This window comes from Tursiops truncatus, chromosome 5, assembly GCF_011762595.2.
Source record: "Tursiops truncatus isolate mTurTru1 chromosome 5, mTurTru1.mat.Y, whole genome shotgun sequence".
Lineage (NCBI taxonomy): Eukaryota > Metazoa > Chordata > Mammalia > Artiodactyla > Delphinidae > Tursiops > Tursiops truncatus.
The window spans coordinates 65,685,807-65,705,744 of NC_047038.1; the positions used below are offsets into that span (position 1 = coordinate 65,685,807).

General features: G+C 40.4%; 1 long non-coding RNA gene across 1 annotated transcript; it reads left to right on the forward strand.

The window, feature by feature from the left end:
• Positions 1-362: 362 nt before the first annotated feature.
• LOC141278690 (uncharacterized) lies at positions 363-16,958 on the forward strand. Its single transcript, XR_012331733.1, has 5 exons — positions 363-578; positions 1,034-1,153; positions 12,330-12,415; positions 13,287-13,402; positions 16,928-16,958. It is a non-coding gene; the product is annotated as an uncharacterized lncRNA (long non-coding RNA).
• The last annotated feature ends 2,980 nt before the right edge of the window (positions 16,959-19,938 follow it).

A 19,938-nucleotide genomic window follows, 5' to 3' on the forward strand; every position in this document is an offset into this window, starting at 1 on the left:
CTTCATTCACACAGTGCCCTCACACTTTGGTCTTTTCTTTTCATCCTCCTCCTATGCACCACTGTCAACGTTGCCATACTGCACAAAGACTCAAGAGAGATGGATTCTAGTTTTAGTTCTTCTAATAGTATTTCTAGGACCTCAGGTGTGGTAGGTTAAAGATGGCCGAAAAGTCTTTGATGTTCCTCCCTCTGAGAGATGGAGTCTAACTTTCCTCCCCTTGAATCTGGGCTGGTCTCAGTGACTTGCTTAACCAATAGAATGTGGTAGGAGCTATGGGGCTTCCGAGGCTAGGTCACAGGAAGCCTTGCTGTTGTCACCCCAGCTTCTTGGAATGCTCACTGTGTGAGGAAGCCCCAGTAGCCACTAGCGAAGACCAGGGAGAGAGAGAGAGATGCCTAGTGAACCCCAGTCTCTGCACCCCAGCTGAAGCCCCAGACATCACGTGGGGCAGAGATGTCATCCCTCCAAGCCCAGTCCAAATTTCATATTGGAGAGAAAAAGGAATGATTATTGTATTTTCAAACACTAAGTTTTGGCGTGGTGTATAGCACAGCGATAGGTAACCAGAATATCAGGTAAGTCATCCTAACTCTTTGGGACTCAATTTTCAATGTGTAAATGGGGTGAAAGAATCTGATACTTTCTAAGGTCCTCTTCCACTTTGACACTCTCTATGGCTAACATTTGTGGTCCCAGCATTCCTTTACACACCTTTTTAATAACCACTTATTTATTTTTCTTCCAGTTTTATTGAGATATAATTGACATACCCTTTGTACTCTTTAAAATCATTGAGGATCTCAAAGAACTTTTGTGTATGTGGGTTAAATCTGTTGATATTTGCCACATGGGAAATTAAAACTAAGAAAAATACAAAATATTTGCTCAGTATTTTACACAAAAATAATAAAAACCTATTAAATATTAACACAAACAAAATACTTTTGATGAAAATATTATCCAAAACAAAAAAATTATTAGAAGAGTGGCATGGTTTAACATTTTTGCGATTTATTTTTTAAATACCTAGCTTGATAGAAGACAACCGGGTTCTCCTATCTGCTTCTGCACTGAGATGTTTCAGTATCACATGCTATGTAACCTCTAGAAAACTTCACTGCACACTTGAGGGAGAATGAGCCTGCTCGAGGTAAACAATGTATTTATATGTCTATGAGAAGAGTCTTGACCTCACAGACACTCCCCTGAATGAATGTTGGGGATTTCCAGGGGTCACCAGACCATACTTTGAGACACACTGCTCTAAAGAAATGATGTGGAAAATTAATCCTTATTCATTCACTTGTGGCTGATAACACTTAACAATTTCAAATTTTAGAGGAATTTGTGTTTTAACAAGGAATGAAGTCTTCCTCAGAAGGATCAATCTCTAATGGCTGCATTTCAAAAACACAGAGAGGTCTTTGGTTAAGGGTCCCCTGTTCCAGTCCACTTCACAGGTCTCTGCCCTCTCAGCCTCCACTGAGTCTGGCCCTGGCCAGAAGCTGTGGCCACAAGACTAGACCCATCAGAGACAAGAAGAGAGCAAACACGCAGTCATGTTCAGGTCATCCATGGCTTCTTCACTTTTAGATACTATCTTTCTTGTTTTATAGACAGAGAGGGGTTAATGAGTGATTAGCAAAGAATTGAAGATGACTAACTCTCATTGCCCCCACTTTAAGCAATTAGACTGAGTTCTTCATCACGTTGGAAACTATGCTGAGAGACAGTGGTAACGTGGAGGTAATATGCTTGTTTATTTAATGAAATTATTGAAAATCAGAAATGATATCATATCTAGACTTTCCTAGCAATGTAGACATTTCCCAGAACTTTTAGCTGCAGATTTTTAGTAATTGCATTGTGCTAATCAACTAAAATAGGCCAGTATAAATGTTAATAAGTAAACATAATCATAATCATAATCCTGGACATATTCAGTTGCCAGGGACTTCAAGGAGTCATCCAACCCATCCCTCTGCCTTCAGGCATGGGTTAGCATCCCATGGATTCTCAGCAGAAATAATGTCAAAAAATATGTTCTGCATTGGACTACTTCTTCCCACCTTCTTTATATCTTTTCAGATATCCTAGTCCAGAAAACAAAGGTAATTAATTCAAGTTATTTTAGAAAACATTCAAAAAGATCAAGATACTGAGAAACTTGTTCGAAGGAAGATAGTTCATGGATCTCTTTTTTTCTATAAATGAGGCAATGAGTATACTTTACATGTAAGACCTGCTGAGTCTACACATATTGAATATGATTTAAGTTGTTTGAGGGCTGGGTTAAAGGATTTTATTTTTTTATGTTGGTAACAACCAAATTGTAATAAATGATTAATTGGGCATTTTCCTCCTAGTTCCACTAGGAGTTAAATATGTTTTGATGCATTTAACAGTTTGGGGATTTGAAAAGACTGTATAAGCTAGCTAATACTTATCTGGGCAATTACTAGAATGATCAAAGATTTATGTAGGGTTGAAGAATATCTTGTTATGCTTAGGATTAAATGATTTATGAGAAAAAGTCAAATGATAGCATGTCAGATGATGTCCTTGAATTTTGGTTTTATGAGATTTTTCTTAAAACGTAGTTCCTGTGTTATCAAGGACTCTCAAAATAATAAAATAATCCTTTGGTGAGCTCTCCACCTGCCCTGAAACCTACAGAATAATTCCTTCTTTGATAGTCTATAAATTAAGCTCTGGCCCAAAAGCCACAAACAAAGGCAAAGTGTTTCGTTTTCAGAGCTCTGCCACCATCAAATATGGAAATATATACCTTCTCTCCCTTAGCATGACAAAGATCTTTGCTCAGGCCCTGGGTATTCAGGGACGATCTCCTTCCAGCCAGCATTCCCCCTCACTATGGTCAATTTTGAATGTTGCAGCTAAACTTTCACTGTCTGGACATTAGCCCTCAAACCCAGCATCAGCTGTCATGTTCAATACAAACAGTACACTTTTGAGGCCTTATTCTTCAGTCTTGATTACTGAGAGAGAATTCTATGACAGGGCTGGAATAGAAGAGCATGCTAATTTAAAGCACCAATTTTTTTTTTTTTTTTTTCGGTACGCGGGCCTCTCACTGTTGTGGCCTCTCCCATTGCGGAGCACAGGCTCCGGACGTGCAGACTCAGCGGCCATGGCTCACGGGCCCAGCCGCTCCGCGGCATGTGGGATCTTCCCGGACCGGGGCACGAACCCGTGTCCCCTGCATCGGCAGGCAGACTCTCAACCACTGCGCTACCAGGGAAGCCCCCTCATTGGGTTTTTATGAGAATTCAATAATAATGCAAGGAGAGCACTTGGAGCAGTGCCTGGCACATTGCAAGCACTCCATAGCATTAACTATTATATTAGCTATTATATTCCTCAATACATCTTTGTGGAATGAATGTTGAATATTAGCAAAGGTCCAATAGTAGCCACACTAAGTGGATGGCATTTCACATATTCAGTGAAAAACCTTAGAAGAGGGGTGGCAGCTCACATGCCAAGTCCAATTGTGACTGCTTGGAGTGCTGTGTTGAGAAGGATTCTGAGGCTAGGTCTCAGCCCATCAGGAGTTAGTGACATGCTTATCAGGAATGCCGTTAGGCCCTCGAGTTCTCTCTTCTATAATAAAACCTAGTACATAAGCCTACTTAGAAAGCTCTTTTACTTAACTTTGGGTTGGAGAGTTATTAAAATATAGAATTACATATAGGTTTTCAATCCATATTAGAGAGGTTTATAAGGACTCTATCATGTGTAGTTTGAGAAAAGAGAGGGCAGGCGTCAGCCTTCTGCACACTTGTAGTTTCAGTGCCAAGCACATAGTCAAAGCTCAGCCAATGTTTTTTTGCATCAAACTGAAAATAATCATGTTATGCTGAAATTCTTCCCATGGAACCCAGAGGATATTGGTAAAATTAGACTTGAGTAGTGTTAATGTTTTGTTCATAAGTTTCGTGTAGTTTTGCATATATTTCATGGCATTTATATTAAATTCATAAACAAAATATTCCTCTGTTGGTATGAACTCAATAAAGCATTTAAAAATAACAATAAAAATGTCTTCCTGCCCTCTTCTATATTTATCGGTAATTTCCCTGATTTCTCAGCTCTTTAAGACTTAATGAAAGAACTATGCAGGGTGGTAAGTTGGTGACAGCAGATGTGGTCTGGCCAGTCAGAAGCAGAAAAGGCCTTAGGTGACCCGTGTGCAAGGATCACATAGCTTCAAACAAAACTGCTCTTCTGACATGGGCCATGGAACACTTCCTATCTAACAGGATGCTCCATCACGACGTCATGAAACGCATGCTGTGTTTTCACTACACACTTTGGGAAATGTATATTAGAAATGCCTGAACATTGAATGACTCAGGTACAGCTAACAGAGGGAGTTGAGGACACTGGTTATGGGGTCACAGGAGGATAAGGTCCTGAGCAGTGTCAAGAACATGGTTTTAAAGCCAGACTCAGGTTCAAACTCCAGTCCCGCCAGGAATTTTAGTAAGTTACTATCCCTCTAAGCCTCAGTTTCTTCACCTGCAAAATGGAGCTAAAAATATCTTAAAAATAAAGAAATGGCCTCATAGATTACTGTGAGAATAAACAAGATACAAGTCATCAAGGCCTTAGCATATGGTCAGTGCTTAATAAATTGTAGCTATTTGTTGTTGTTTTGATTTTAAGCCCCTGCTCAGAGGATGTTAGTGGATAAAACTATAAATGGAATTTAATCTTGTAGATTAAATTAAATGTATGCACAAGCATGTTTGCACACATAATACTGTGGACTATTTAATGGCTACATTTTATTGTTGTAATATTCTCCAAAATCTCATGCCAAGAATTTCTGAAATTTTACACCCAGTAGGCATGACATAAAAATAGTCCACTTAGGAGTCCTCTTATATGCACTGGGTCAGGATTGAGCAAAAATTCAACCCCATAATAGTATTTTGTAAAAGGAGATAAAAACGTCTAATCACACCACATGGACTACTCTGTACAAACAATGTTACTAAACCCAAGAGATGTCAATATAATTAAACTACTAAAACCCTGCTTTGTTCCCACTTTCCCTCTTTTATATATTAGGTGTATGATGACATAGTTTAAGGAGAATTCATGCTCCCATTACCTGACTGCTGAGGCCATAGCATATCTCACCCATGGCCAGCAGCTGACAAAGAAAGATGATATATAAGAACAAAAAAAGAAAAGAAAGTATTAGAAGCAGCTCCCCAGAGAGTAGAATATGCCCTATCCTGGAAGTGAACAAAAGCAGGGTACCCCCAACATGCTGCATGCCCTGGACCAGTCATTTCTAATAGCTCTCCATTGTAAGACGTGAATTGGTTCAGGAAGCCTTACAATGGGAAACTTACAACATCTACACACTAATGAATCCCTGAGACTTCTTGTTGCAATATTTAGCGATCTGATTTTGAATTGGCCAATTATTTCATCATCAGGTGCATGCAGAAGTCAATTACAGAGCACAGCATTCAACTGATGTCCACTTTGCTGTAAGAATTGAGATCATACTCAGGCTCCCTAAGGGTTTGAGGCTGAAATAGTTCACATAAATAGGAAGCTGCACTTCCACTCCTGAAAGCTCAGCAGTCCTCAAGCAAATGAAAAACAGGATCTGAGATTTTAACTCTGGAAGAAACTTGGTCAAACTGAGATAAAAAGTGAGGTCAGTGTAGATGCAAACTGAAATGATTTATGTAAAATCAGCTGACATTTATGTCTTCTAATACATCCTCATAGTGACACAGGGAAAAAGTGAGAGAGATTGGGCCAGATTTTTGCTTGCACATTTATTTTTGGAATCGATAAGACCTGCCATTTAGAGAGTATTTCCTCTGTGCCAGGCTTATTTCATTTAATCCTTGTGACAACCCTATGCCTATGGTTGTCCCCAGGTAACAAAAAAAGAAACTGAGGCTCAGAAGACTATATAATATGCCCAAAGTCATATGGGCGAGCATTTAATACCCTGTACTTCACTACTACATCTTACTCTACAAAGCAGAATAAAATATTTTCCATTTTAATTAACCTATTAATCACCTTTTGAGATAAACAAAAAAAAGAAATTCTAAATATATTTTGAACTATATTTTTAATATTGTGCCACTAATATGTATTTTTACCAGACTCCTAATTCTGATTTTTAAAAATTCAAGAATGACTAATAATTATCACAATAATAGACAATTTATTAAATATACACTATGTACTGTGATTGGCTAAAAAAAATGGCCTTTGCTCTATGGGAAAACAATCTAAGAAAGAGTGGATAAATATATATGTATAACTGATTCACTTTGCTGTACTCCTGAAACTAACACAACATTGTAAATCAACTATACTCCAATAAAAACTATTAAAAAATAGGGGCTTCCCTGGTGGCGCAGTGGTTGAGAGTCCGCCAGCCAGTGCAGGGGACGCGGGTTCGTGCCCCAGTCCAGGAAGATCCCACATGCTGCGGAGCGGCTGGGCTTGTGAGCCATGGCCGCTGAGCCTGCACGTCCGGAGCCTGTGCTCCGCAACGGGAGAGGCCGCAACAGTGAGAGGCCCGCATACCACAAAAAAAAAAAAAAAAAAAAAACTATTAAAAAATAAATTAAAATAAATAAAATAATGGCCTTTTGAAGATAACAGATCTTAATCCCTGCAACCTGTAAATTTTAATTTATATGGAAAAAGGATCTTTGAAGATATGATTAAGATAAGAATCTTGGGATGGGGAAATTATATTGAATTATCCAGACAGGCCCTAAACTCAATCACATGGATTCTTTTTTTTATTAAAGTATAGCTGATGTACAATATTATATAAGTTACACGAGTACAATATAGTGATTCACAATTTTTAAAGGTTATACTCCATTTATAGTTATTGTAAAATATTTGTTATATCCCCCATGTTATACAATATATCCATGTAGCTTATTTTATACCTAATAGTTTGTGCTGTTTAAGTCTCTACCCCTATATAGCCCCTGCCCCCCTGCCCTCTTCCCACTGGTAACCACTAGTTTGCTCTCTATGTCTGAATCACATCGATTCCTATAAGAGGGAGGCAGAGGAGATTAGGCAGAAGAGAAGGGGACATGATTGTGTAGGGAGAGATTAGGGTGATGTGGCCACAAGCCAGTGAGAATGCTGGCAGCCACAAGGAGCTGGAAAAGGCAAAGAACTGATTCTCCTCCAGAGCCTCTAGAAATAGTGCAACCCTGCTGCAACCTTGATTTTGACCCAGTGTTAATGTTTTTCAACTTCTGGCCTCCAGAACCGAGAGAGAATGAATTTCTGTTGTTTTAAGTCACCAAGTTTGTGATAGTTTGTTACAGCAGCCCTAAGAAGCTAACTCACGTGTCATGCCCTGTGCATAGTGAGTACGTGTGTGTGTATTCTCTGGTCCTCACACTAATGCTATGAAATAAGTATTTTATGTTTACAGATGAAGGAAGATAAGCTTAAAGAGGTTGCCTACGGAGATTAAGATCACACAGCAATTATATGGCAGAACTGGGGTTTGAGTCCTGCTCTATACTCCTTCCCCCTCCCTGATTAGTCATTAATACACTTAAAGTGAGTTTGGGTAACCATCTCGGAATAAGTACAGGAGGACTGTTGGAGTTTTATTTATAAAAGGAATTTCAAAACACTAGTAAGTATATTCTTTAAGATCCCAAATTATCTGAGAAGTTAGTCTACAGTGTATCATGTACACCTACACTCCTACAGCAAAGGCCATGGTAAGAAATGCTCTATAACAATTAGCCCTCCTGACCAAGTAAAATCCACCCCTGATGGTGGGAAATTTCTACAACCTCCTAAAGGAAATGAACATGAAAGCTCAGGCTATATCCAGCAGCAGTGTTACTGAATGTAGAATTTTTTGAAAAATCGTCACTTGGCATAGCCTAAATTGTAAAACAGCCCCAAATGAAGAAAGAAAGAATAATATTAACATTGAACAGTGTTGGTTTCAGGTGCATATTAAAAGCTTATATGCTAAAAAAAAAAAAAAAAAGCTTATATGCTAGTGGTCCTTGTTAAATGCTGTTTCAGCCTGAACCCTCCTTGCAGACAGTTTCTTTCAGTCAGTAAGAAATCAAAGCACAGAAAAGAAGATACCATATAAAGAATCTATGCCTCAATTATAAACATCTCATCACTGGTGTTTATAAAAAATTTATCAGTCTTTCACATATGACTAGATTCAATACATATATTTTGAGAGCCTATTATTTGCGAAGCAGTGTGCAAGTTGCTGCTTTAATGCAAAAACAAGAACTCTTAAAGGATCTTACAGGCTAGTTATGATAATCACAAGAACTAGCCCCTACATGACACTTGCTCTGTACTGGTGTTGTTCTAAATGCGTTCCATGGATGCATCATTTAATCCTCACCACAACCCTATAAGGTATGTTCTGTTATTACCACTCCCATTTTACAACTCAAGGAAAAAGTGTTTAGAGTTATTACAACTTGTCCATGGTCTTCCAGCTAATAAGCAATTGAGTCAGGATTTCAGCCAGACAATCTAGTAAGAAACCCAAGCTCTTAACTTTCTCCAATACTGGAACCAGAGGAGGGTACAGTTGACCAGAACACAAAGTGGGGAGAGATAATAGTCATAAGAAATATACACGAAAGTTACCCGAATGTTCATAGAGAACTGCATCTTGCCATCTTCCTTCAGCTTGGATTAGCCTTCTTCCAGTTCTTCAAGCACCCTGAACACAAAAACCGACCTCTTGTAGCTCAGGACCTTTGCATTACTGTCTCCTCTGCCTGGAATTAATTTTAAGTATATTAGAATTAATTTAATTACTTTAATTTAATTAAAAATATAATCATATTGATTTTGTTAATCATAATACTTAACACATTTATTAATTAAAGTCATTTTACGTGCTTGTTTAGTAGTTTATTTGTTCATTTTCGCCGTTAGATTCCAGATCCATGAAGGTGGGGCTCACCTCTGTCATGTACAGCACTGAGTCCTGATGACTGACACGCTGCAGGCCCTCAATTCGTGTTTGTTATTGTTGCATGGTTGCAGGAAACTTAGAAAGCATTCCTGCCAGTGGTCATTTTGAGGCTGGCTTTGAAAGTTGGCTACTTTTATTTATTTATTTTTTGCTGTACGCGGGCCTCTCACTGTTGTGGCCTCTCCCGTTGCGGAGCACAGGCTCCGGACGCGCAGGCTCAGCGGCCATGGCTCACGGGCCCAGCCGCTCCGCGGCATGTGGGATCTTCCCGGACCGGGGCACGAACCCGTGTCCCCTGCATCGGCAAGCGGGCCCTCCACCACTGCACCACCGACGAAGCCCCGAAAGTTGGCTACTTTTAAACTGCGGAGTTGAGGGGGAAGGAGATTCAGGTTGGAGGAAGCAGCCTCACATCTCCCTAACATGGTTATCATCACGCTTAAATCACGTATATGAAACACTTTGTAAAGAGTTGTGCGTTTTTGTAACAGTGGACTGGTAAGACTGGAAAAATAGGATGATGCCTTCTGTAAACATTATTTAATCCTCATTTACAGATGAGGAAACTAAGAGGCAAAGGGTGAAGTCACTTACCCAAGCTGGCCACAGCTGGAGAGCAGCAGAGCCAGGTTTTGTACTTAGCACTGGCTAGCTCAAAGCCCACCAAGTTCATCAGAAAACCATACTACCTCCCCACCAAAGTCAAAAATCCTAAAATGCCAGGCCGAGGAATTTGTACTTGATTTGATGAACCACAGAGCAAGGCTGCGACTAGGGTGAGGCTAGCAGAGCACTCACTTTGGGCTCAAAATTTAAGGGGTTGCCAAAGAACTTAGTAATCAAGATAAATAATATTATAATGCGATATTTATAAAACATAAAATCAGCAAACTTGGCGCCCAGCTCCTTTTATTGCTCTTTTTGTAAGTAAAGTTTGATTGAAACCAGGGACAGGATTAGGGGGAGGCAGGGTTATGCCAGCACAGGGTTGAATCCTGTTCTTTATTTTAAATTTTGGTACTTTGTTCCTCACGGATATATTTGGGATTAATTTTGATTTTTTAAAAAATATTGCATTAAAATAATATTTATCTTCATTACTGAGTGTTTTGGCATCCCCTTAAATTTTATACCCGAGGTGAGCACTTCGCTCGTCTTACCCTAGTCCCAGCCCAGCCTGACTTTGCCTTCATTAAGAGTCATCTGGCCCTAACGCATGATGATTCAGAGTGGGGTGCTGAGAAGAGCAGGCTAGAGCAAAAATATAGACAAGAATGAATCGAAAGCTGTCAAATTACTGTTTTAAAGTTTTATGAAACAGTTCCCTTCTGTGTGCTTATGTCATCAAGCCAATACACATTTAGATCCATTTGGTTAATTTTGCTTTTGAATCTTAGTTTTCTTTTTAAACTTCTTTTATAATTATGTAAAATATTTATATGGTTTCAAAGTCAAATCTATACGACAATATATAGTTGGAGAAATCTAGCTCCTAATTCTGTATCTTCCACCCTGGTCTTTACCCACTGCTATAAGTAACCATGAAGAAAATTATTTGAATTATCCCCTCCCCCAACAACAACAAAAAAAATCAAGACCCAAATGAGGGAACTGGGAGTGAAGATAGAAAACATGGTGAGAATTTTCAGAGTTAGTCTATATGACTTGGCAACTGACTTCATGGTGAGAAGAAGAACAACGGCCAGGACCTCAAGACAGTGCCACAATTTAGAGGAGCTGTAGATAACTCTGAATTATCAGAACAGTGCCTCTTTAGTCAGCACTGGGAGGTCTAGAGAAAATCCTGGTTCGGGAGGGATGATGGCAATCTCAGGTTAGGGGCATGTGACAGACAACGAGCCTTGGAGTTTTTTGTCCTATTGTTAGGCTATTGACACTGTTGTGTAACAGCGTTAGAGTATAAAACATTTGAAATAATCGGGCAGATGATTGGAACTTGAAAATAGTTTTGTTTTAGATTTTTCATGACATATTTTTGTTATTTTGGTAATAAGGCTTTGGCTTTTTGAAGATAAAATGGCCATAATTTCAGTCTCTCCTCCCTTCTGTTGAGGAAAATAAAGACAGGATTTATTTATTTGCTTAATATCTAGATTTTCCTCTTTTGATCTCACATCAGGCATATTAAATGCTAAATATCTTTTCTCTCTCTGGGGGGTTTTCTGCCTTCATAAACACTCGCCCAGCTACTATATTAGCTAATTTTTCTTTCTTGAAATCCACTCTTACCTGAATTATTTAAACGGATCTCTTCTGAACTCATTCTAAGTATTTTGCTATTTCATAAAGCAAAGCATTTTAGAATGTGTCCATTTACTAGAAATGTCTTTGGAAGCCCTTTCAACCCGTTGTGTGATACAATACCCTATTGTGTGTGTGTAACCCAAACTAGTTTCAGGCTATTTTTACCACACACGCTCACACTGGTTTGAGCATTTTAATTAAATCAGACAAACAACCAATCACTAAGTTAGTCAGTAACCATTCCCTGAAAACAGTCAGACAGATTGTGTCTGTAGATATAGCCTCAGTCTTTTTGTTAACACAGCCATTTTGGTTTTCTTCACTTAATCTCATTAAGGGCATCTGCCTCCCTCCACCTGACTTACGACTTTCTAGATTTCCTGAGCCAATGAATGTTTAGGTTTCCAGTTATGTGTCTCCAGATGCATTTGTTCCGTCTTCATTCTTTTTGTTCTTTCCTTTCCAGGTATTTAATATATTTTGATACACTGCATTTTTCATTTGTTAAAACTAGTTTTTATACTGGTTTCCAGTTTAGGGTCTTATCCTTTTAGTATTAGTGTGTCAGCGTGTGTGTGTGTGTGTGTGTGTGTGTGTATTTGTGTGTGTAGTATCTGTGTGTGTTAGGGCATTATAACATCCTTATTTTGGCTTCCTTTCATCTTTCCCTGATCCCGGGGCTGGACGAAGGCCTTGTGTCTAATAAGTCATTTGCATCAGCATGTCCCAAATGACCAAGAGAGGAGGATAGGAGAGATTAGCATGGTAATCTCATTCTGATGGATAAAATTAGCAAAGATATTCCCCACAAATGGAGAGCTGCCATTGGCGAACTGCTGTGCTTAGAATCAATTACTAAATTACTTTGAGCTCTAAGTTGACATTAACAGAAAAAAATTGCCATCGACCGAAGGGAAATAAGATAAAAAATATGCGATCATTAAATCTCTCGCTACTATTCACGAATGTGACTCACAAGAATGGTACACAAAATAGGGCAGAATTTAATTTCTAACAGTGCCCCCTGTCAACATTTCATCCTCAGCTTCTCCGTGGCCTGTGAGCCGGCAGTGGCCTTTCCCACTCAGTCTTTGCAGAGGAAAGAGAAGCAGGAAGGGAAAGAGAGAACAGGTGAGGAAAAGAGGTCTGGTTCAGCTCTTTCACTTTCCTCTAAGGCTCAGCAGCGAGCTGAGGCGACCCAAGGGCGATTTCTGATTCCTCAGCCACCCGATCACACCAAGCAGGGATTGACAGGCTGCCCCTTCACGTCCAAAGGGGAGCCACACCAGACAAGGCCTGTTGACATTCGGAATGCTGTCTGATCCGCGTCAACAGTAACAATGTGAAGCTAGCTCTCTCCCCAGTCCTGCTAGCCCAGCCTGCCAGGGAAATAGTGACTAGAAACACTTTCTCACACCATCACCTATACTATCAGTGTGTCCAGAAGTTGTTTAACTCCCACAGAATTTCTTAGAAATATAAGACACCTACATTAAGAAAAGCCTTTCCCCATTCAGAAACACATCCTTGTCTTAATGGGGAGACGGTGCTGATGTTGGGTATAAACAAGGAAATCAGTTCGTATTAGGGAAGAATCTTTAAAATCGCTTAAGTCAGAGCCTGGGGAATCCCAGTGGCAGAGTAATTGTTAATATTATTAGCACAGTATACATATCAGCTGTCGAGATATTATGAGGATTTGAATTCAATCTCTGTTGGGGGAGTCAGGGTCAACATCATTAACTATAGATCTTGTCTCGGTTTCCATATAGACGCCTCAGGGCAAGTGTCTGCCAGATACATCTCTATAGATGGGCAGAACCATAGGACATACAAGGGGCCCATCACACACATCAGTAATAGACAACAAGCTTTTGTTTATCTGAAGGTTTACTGGAATTAACTGATTAGTGTCAACTTGACACAATAACTTTTGTCTACAATGCAGTAGATCATTTTGATGGTTTTATTGATGGAGTGTGTTGTCTAATGTAAATTATAGGGGGAAGTCGAATTTAGATAAAGTCTGCCACATTTTTCTTAAGAGGAAACTGGACAAGCTGTTTGTAAAGGCACCCATGACAGGACACCTTCTGCAGTCTTATGGATATTATGATGGTAATTGTGATATTAATAATAATAATTACGAGGGAGGGTTGTAATTGAAATGTATGCAATTCAGGGGTTGGCAAATGCACCTTTAAGAGGACACATTTTGTGCTCTTACAGATATTATAACAAGATTGTGATATTAATAACCATGATTAGAAGGGAGATTTGTAAGTGAAATGTAAGCAATCCATTCTTACATGAAACTCGGAACACAAAACCATTAAAGGGAAATGAGGAAATAAGTCTAGGTTGTTAAGGGTGACATGATTTTCATGCAAAAATTGCCTGTGAAAATGGCAGAGAAATTAAATGAGAACAAGTTGGAGTTTATATATTTACATGGAATTTTAAGTAACTGTACACAAGTTTTGTTCAAAAGCTAAATTCTAATTTGGGGTAAAAATTAAAAACGGATCCTGGGCTTTGAGGGATTATTTGTGGTAAACAGCATCAATATGTCAATCCAAGCAAATATTCATGATTAATTTTGAGATTTGGGTAAATGCAATCGTTTCTAGAATAATCAACCGTGACTATTCCTGGTGATTTAAAATCCCCTAAATCGAGTAGTTTCTAGAAACAATCCAGCACTTAATTTGTTTTCTCAGTTTTGTCCTAAGATTCAATGCTAAAATTGTTAACAATTGCTGTTTTCTGAACCCACGTTCTAGAAAGAGAAATGATGACTTGCTATAGTCACAGGAGAAATGACAGTGTTTACCCTTGAAAGCAGAAATAGGGTGACTGCCTAGGAACTGAGGAACTGCTTAGAGGAACATAAAGAAGAAGCAGACTCTTAGCAAACTGGCACCATTTAACCCTAAAATCCCTTCCTACTATTGGGACATAAGTTTCCTTCTTCTTGTTTTACTAAAATATGAGACTCTTCCTTCCTTTCTTTCTCTCTTTCTCCCTTTCTTTCTTTCCTCCTTTCTTTCTTTCTTCCTTCCTCCCTCCCTCCCTCCCTGTCTTTCTTTCTTTCTTTCTTTCTTTCTTTCTTTCTTTCTTTCTTTCTTTCTTTCTTTCTTTCTTCCTTCCTCCCTCCCTCCCTCCCTCCCTTTCTTTCTTTCTTTCTTTCTTTCTTTCTTTCTTTCTTTCTTTCTTTCTTTCTTTCTTTCTTTCTTTCTTTCTTCTCATTGTTCTAAACCCCCTGAAACCTCACTGTATTACTAATGACAACCACACAGATCACAGAGTAATGTTAATTCCCATCAGCAATTATTGGTCACACTTTTCTCTCAGGCCACACTTTCCTCTCAGGGTCACACACTTTCTTCTTCTGGGTTCCCAAGACTTAAAGGAAAAACAGATAATGCCAACAGAATGTCTTGTCCTGAGAAAGGACTATTTCACTCTCTCACCTGCAAATGTTAGGATAGCTTCTGTACACGACCTACAAAGAAAAACACATGCCTTTAAATACTCCCGAACAAAAAGACCACAGATGGTTCCTGTGCCTCCTGCACACTTCTCTCCAGCTAGATTCTCTGACAAGAACAGAAGGTCACCTGAGGGTCGCCTCGGGCCCCAGTATCCTTCAAAGGAAAAGAACCTACCCTCCTTTCTCCAAGCCATGAACCTAGAAGAACAAAAACTTTGGGGGAGGGAAGGGAAGGTTAGTAAATTAATTCACCCAGGCATAAATGAACCAGTTTAACTAAGTAGAAGAAGATTACACCAAAATAGAACTGTTTTCAAAATAGAAGAAAGTAGTTCCTCAGACTGTTAAGGCTGACAACATGAGTATCAGTGAACATGTACGGAACAGCAAGCACAATCCTTGAATTTTATTTAATCCTTTCAGCAATTCTGTAAGTTAGGAACTACCATCACCATTTTATAGATGGAAAAACTGAGGTTCTGCCAGGTGAAGTAACACAAATCAAAGTTACATAGATAAATGGCAGAGGTGGGATTTTAATCTGGCGTTCAAAAAATCTCTGATCTTAACCGTGCCCTTCTACCTCCCTCTCTTTTGCCCTCCTGCACTGGGGTCCACTCAATCGCCCACCCCCATCCTACCAGGGGTGGTCCCAAGACAGCTGGGGGAGAAGCTGAAGGGCCTTCATTGTGTGGAAGGCAGGGCTGGGCTGGGGGTCCAGCAATCTGCCCCCGGGCAGTGTCTGAAGCAGCAGCAGCCCTCACAGCCTTGTTGACCATCACGGACAGAGCCAAGGTTTCTGAGGACAGAAAGACTCAGCCCCCAGAGGGGGGAGGATGGGGGAGAGGAAGAAGAGCCTCTTTTACCCCTTGCTAGTCATCCTCCAGATTCTTCAGATGAGAGAGAGAGAGATCGTAGCAGCAGATCTGCATTGGACGGTATTTCTCACCTATGCCCCCCCAGACCTCTGATGGTCAAACCCTCGTAATATGCCATGTAATCTGGGTAATAAGAAGAGTTCAGCCCAATGAAAAATAGGGCTGATAAGCAAAAAACAGATATAGGAAAATGTAAAAATCTAGAATCTCCCTTTCCCCCTTCTGTAGCCCCTTTGTTCAGTGTTCCTCTCATTTCCCGAGAGCCAGATGATGAGTCTGCCAAGCTGCAGGTCTCCTAGCACCTGGTCCCTTTATGCTGGTAGGCTTTTAGTTTGTCCCCATCTCACTCCCGGGGCTCCACAACAGGATGCTCTTCCTGACTCTCTGAATTTCCTGTGTTGGTCATTTCTGCTCTGACATTCTGCTCAGAATACTATTTCGACATTTCGAATGCTGCTGCTGAAGGTAATAGAATAGTTTGGGTAAATGCTCATCAAATAAAGCTAAATATAAAGAACAATATGCAAAATTACACATAAACTCTGATGACAGCAATCAAGGGGGTTGAAGCATGGAATTCAGAGTCAGGCAGACCTTGACTAGACTCTCCCACTTACAAGCTGTGTGACCTTGGGAAAGTCATTTCACCTTCCTACGTCTCTAATTCTTCCAGCTATAAAATAAAAGTGGTGAGGACCAACACAAGGAGTTGTTATGAGAATCAAATGAGATAATACCTGTTTGAGGCTTAGCATAGGACCATGCCTATTGTAAGTATTTAATAAGTGGTATCTATCATAATTAGAAGGAATGCTGAATTGGGATGGGGGAGGAAATCCTCTAAAATGTTTGCAAAACTCCTCCAAATAATCAAAAGTGCAATTTAAAAACTCTCAGGAGGAAAGATTTCTGGGTGAGGCCAGGCTAAAGAACCAACTGACCCTTGGAGCCTAGAGAGGAGAAGCCAAGGCAGGGTCCGTTCACTTAAGATCAGCAAACTCAGCCGTCAGGATCCATTCATACGAGCACTTCCTGGGTTGCGGATCAACAGATGGGCAAAACAGGAGCCTGTGATGCTTGACTCATTTAGGATCTACTTATGCTCACCGCTGGCTTTAAATTCAATATTTCAGAGGGCCCAATTAAGTGAAAGAAACATGAAAAGAAATCTACCTGACAATTATGACCCTCAGTGGGGACAGAAATATATTTATACACCTGATTATATGTCATTCATCCAACAACTTATTACCAGGGACTCTTCTGTACCAGGAGCTGTACCTGCGAGGGTCTTGGAAGTGGACCAGACAGACTCACCCTGCCTTATGCTGCTTACCCACCTGGTGTGCTGTGCAGAAAACTTCTGAGCAGTGGAAATAAACATGGTTTGCTTCTCTGGGTTATTCTATACTTTCCTATATTTCTACTACAAAAACGTATTCTTTTTGTTTTCAGGAAAAAAAATGTTGTTAAAAAATCTACATGCCTGATATAAAAAATAAAACAAACTAGCAAATACAACAGAAAAGAAACTGACTCAGATATAGAGAACGAACTAGTTGTTACCAGTGGGGAGAAGGAAAGGGGGAGGGGCAAGATAGGGGCAGGGGATTAAGAGATACAAACTACTATGTGTAAAGTAAATAAACTACAAGGATATATTGTCAAGCATAGGGAATATAGCCGATATTTTATAATAACTATAAATGGAGTATAATCTACACAGATCTTGAATCTCTATGTTGCACACTTAAAATTAATATAATATTGTAAATCAATGATACCTCAACTATATATATATGTATCTCCTACCCCCCAAAAAACTACCTGCTACCAAATAACCAGTTCAAGCAAATTTCTAATTTTCAGTTGCTGGGTAGGTATCAGTCAGGTAAGCTGACTTCAGAGTCTCCTGCAGTTCTTTGATGGTGAGGTCAGCTCCACGAGGTTCCGATCATGAACTCCGTGAGCCCTGGGAGCCTACACTTGGCAGGAGGGTAGCAGCAGCGAGTCTTGATTTTCCTGTCTTCCTCTCTACAGAAAATGCCCTAAGAAGCCCAGAGAATGTAGTTTTGGTTCCTTTCAAACACGGTCATTTTTAAGAATTGACTTCATCTTAGAAATTTATTTCTAGAACTTAAAATTATTGCTAGTATTCCTGGATCAGCTAGATTGTGCTAAGCACTCTATATGCATTGTCTCTTTTACTCTTCACAACAAACCTAAGGAATATGTAGCGTTATTGTAATTACCACTAAATAAGTTGCCCATGATTATAGCATAAGAAATGCCGGGGCCAGATTCAAATGCCCAAAATCAGAGTCTAAAACCTAGTCTAACACCATTTCACTGCATCCTGAAAAACTGCTTCCTAAGTGAAATGGGGTTTGGGAATCAATATTTGAGATGGAGTCAACCTCTAAATGCTGGAGACCCAACAGCATGTTTCTTGCTACTTGAACGTCAGACCAGTAAAGAGTAAATCCCCTTTCCTTGCTGCCCCCCAAGGCAAACCCAGGTGCTTTGCTTTGGTAAGATTTCATTGACAGTTGCTATCAGGAATCACGTGGGGTTACACAACTTAATGAGAATTGGTAAAGGACAGGGAAAGTGTAGCTTCTTGAGATCTGTGTTCACATATGGAACCGGTTCTCACATTCATATCAATATGCAGGATAAATCATTATAGTTACCCTTTTTGGGCACTTAATCTGTATCGTGTCCTCTTATAAGCGCTTTAGATTTGCTACCTTGTTGATGAGGAAACTGAGACACAGACGAGTTAGGTAACTTGCTCAAGTTCACAAAGAACTTGAATTCTGACCTAGACCGTCTGGCTCCAGAGCCCATGCTCTTAACCAATACAGCTGTATTGTCTCTCCTTGGCCAGCATAGCTCCAGAGGGCAGAAGGGTAGAAAAGAGAAGGATTTCAATCCTGTCCAAGAAGAAACTTCCAGAAGCTTGGAAGTGTCCAAGAGAATGGTGAATGCCCTTGAAATAATGAGAACTCTGCCAGGACGTGTAGTCACAGTCAGGTTTACATGCTCTGGGATGCTGGGCCAGGACCCCCTGCATTGTGTGAGAGGTTAGAATAGACCCTCTCAGAGGAGAATTTGGTGAGACTGGGAGCTTTCAGATCTTGTGCTTTCTTACAATAGTATCTAGCCTCCACCTTTAGTTTACTAGTGTGGGACCCCTGTGAATTTCAGATAAACCAACGTTTATTATGAGGCATCAATCTCATTCTTACCCACCTCCATCAAAATCCAAGACTCCACAACGTGAAGACCAAACCAAGTATCTCTGTTCTCACTCTTTTTCCACTAGATGTCCTGCCTCTAAGAGCCCTTCCAATGCTGAGGTTCCACCATACCTTCTGCAGGATACTGATTGGTGACATAGACCTGGTGTGCAAGAAAGGGCCTCTCGGCACTTTGCGCAAGAAGCCAGTGGATCTCAGGAATCACATGAAAGACTTCTCCCAAAAACATATCCAGAATTAATATTCTCTACTACTTCCACTGTCACCACCTTGGGCCACACCATTGTCTTCTTTCACCTGGAGAATTGCAATAACCTCATTATTATCTTCTGGTACTCTTGTCCCCAGTATCAGATCTCCATATTTCCGAGTGATTCATAAAATATGTAAATCAGGTCACAGCCCTCCTTAGTTCAGAGCTCTCCAGCTACTTTCTGTTCCCATTAAAATGAAAGACAAAGGCCCTCCAGTGGTCTCCCAAGCCCTCTGTGATCTGCCCTCCTCCACCCCAGCCTCACCTCCTACCACCTGCCCGTTACTCCCTCTGCTCCAGCCGCTGGCCTTGTGACCCCGACCCACCAAGAAGCCCCTTCTTCAGGGCCTCACCTTGGCTGTTCATCTGCCTGACACCTGTGTGACTCCCTCCCTCCCTTCCTCCAGGTCTCTGCTAAAATGTCACCTTATCAATCCCCAGCATTAGTCCAAACGGACAAATCAGAAGAAAGTTCCTCTCTTTCTCAATTTGATCCCATCTGCCGGAATATTTTCATAACCACGTGGATGTATAATAGCCGTGAGGAGAAAGGCACCGCCTGGAGTTGTATGAAACCCACCCCTCAGGAGTAGCCCCGGATGTGGTGTCCGCCGTCCATTCCTTGCACAAGAACACCACCCCACGTCCCCTGCTGTACTCCCATCCTCCTGACCTTATACATTCTCCTCCCTAGTACGCATTACCATCTAATGTAGCGCCTACCTATTTGGTTCTGTGTGTGTTGACTGGCTCTCCGCCCCGCCACT